Here is a 2,173-nt window from a genome sequence, read left to right on the forward strand (position 1 = left end):
GATACAGCCTTCACAATCTAAACCATATCGAGATACGGCCTTCATGATACGATACGTATCGCGATACTTTTGAGAGCAACTATCTAGCAAACCGACGAGCACCCGGGAAAGTGCCGATCGGACCAGTTTACGTTGATTGGACCCACCTGTTTGTCGCCGCCTCTCTTTTCTGATGACTGATCATTTTGTAACGTCCGATGTGATTGGGCGGTCTCGTTATCAACAGCCCCGAATCCAGAATCCTAAAAAAAACATACATACGTAAAAGTTTAGAGTAGTACTAACTGCATCACGTCATTCTAATATATATATATATATATATATAATCATCATCATCATCTCATTATTATTATTAATATTATTATTATTATTATAATTCCTACCAACAATGTTTTATTCGCTCCCGACATTGTGAGCAATTCCCATTATCCTACTCCCGCTGTAACGTACGCCATGCGGAGGCAGCGCTAGTGACCTATAACTCCGGCGACGCTTCTCCTCCTAGACTCTCCAATACAGCGCCGCCGGGAAGGTCGCCGCCGCCGCCGCTACGCACAAGCGGAGGGAGACTCTCTCTGCTGCACGCAACGAGATGCTGCTAAGAGAGACGGAGATGAAGGCGCACCCTGAGCGGAATCCGCAGCGGCGCGCCACGCTCGCCAGGTGGAAGAACAAGTGCACGTTCCTGACGACGGCGATCAGGATGAAGCCGACGATGACGGCAGACGATCGCGAGAAGATGGGGAAGCTGAGAGCGAAAGCTGCGGCGTTCATGCCCGCACAGTAACCATGGTAACCGTTGGCGAATCCCGACCGCTCGCCCATGACGACCACGCTTTCGTCTGCTGGATGTGATTGTTGATTCGAATGAAATCTCAGTTGGTGTCTAGACTGTATCACCCCAGATATATACAAACACACTACACACTGTGTTTGTATGTATCTATGGTATCACCTTGTTTTGGATGCTTGCCATATCACAAAAGTTACGCCTGTTATAGTTCAAAGTTTTCTATTCGCGGCACGAATTATGCGATTCGATTTTTTTATTACACGGCAACGATTCGAATGGTTATAAAAATAACAAGAACGCTATAAATAAATAAAATAATATTTAATAAAGTTAGACGCATTGTTGACGGCTCTTCAGATTTTTGTTGGGCGTTTTAAGAGGGCAAGAAATGCACACTGAATACACATAATCTCTCTCGCTCTCTCTATAAGTATATACAATATACAAAACAGCAATCACGGCAACACCTAATCTCAATCATGGAAATTTGGTTTGAAATACCTTCCCAACATTTAAAATGTGGGAAGCCTTTGCACACGAACATTATTGCAGTGTTTACTATGCTATGAATAAACTTCCAGCGGTTGGCAAACGTTAATTTTAGGTTATACGTCCAAGAAAACCTATTCCTCACACACACGAACAACATCACAGGCAATAACTGACAGGTTTGCCATCATAACGCATTCACCCGTAAATGCACATCACCTGAGAGGATGGCAAGAAAGAAAAAATCTGCAAATCGCAGAATTCAAACCGCAAAGCACTGCAGTCGGCAAAATAACAAGCGGGATGTGTAAAGACCACGCGCTCGTACCTTCTTACGTTCCCTCGACGCCCCGCGATCCTGAGTGCCCATTGTCAGAAACAAAATCTGTCTCAACAGTAATCTTAACATCAATCTTTCCTCGTATAGTAGACTCGACCTGTGTACACCACGCAATGAGAAACGCATAACTTTACCGCATTTCCGTCGACAGTCAAGAGAGAAGTATTATAATGTTTACATAGCCATCTCAGCTAAAATCTCTGCTATCTAAGCTGTTTTACTTAATAGGTGGGAAGTACACTCAGTATATATTATGCTCAATTTAGCCTAAGTATTTATTTTCTGCGGCGCGTGTGTACACTCGCGAAATCAACATTTCACCAACCATACGTCTAGAGATCTGCCACAACATCTGGCTGTCTCCCTCTCTCTATCTGTGCCGCTTGCTCTCTCCCTCTCTGTGTGCATGCATGCCTGCTGCGCCAGACACAGTGTTAATGTTAGGACATTAAATTTAAAACATTAAGACTAAAATCTCGTTTCAGATAACAAATTTTTGCTCTTGGCGCGCGCACGTCACACCCAGTACCACTTTGTGCACTAGTGACGCT

At 44.1% G+C, this 2,173-nt stretch overlaps 1 protein-coding gene across 1 annotated transcript in view; it reads left to right on the plus strand.

Moving 5' to 3' along the window:
• LOC106807236 (probable serine/threonine-protein kinase DDB_G0284251) overlaps positions 1–2,173 on the plus strand; it is a 13,583-nt gene that overhangs the window by 4,310 nt on the left and 7,100 nt on the right. The window lies entirely within an intron of this gene.

This window comes from Priapulus caudatus, unplaced genomic scaffold (assembly GCF_000485595.1).
Source record: "Priapulus caudatus unplaced genomic scaffold, Priapulus_caudatus-5.0.1 Scaffold202, whole genome shotgun sequence".
Lineage (NCBI taxonomy): Eukaryota > Metazoa > Priapulida > Priapulimorpha > Priapulimorphida > Priapulidae > Priapulus > Priapulus caudatus.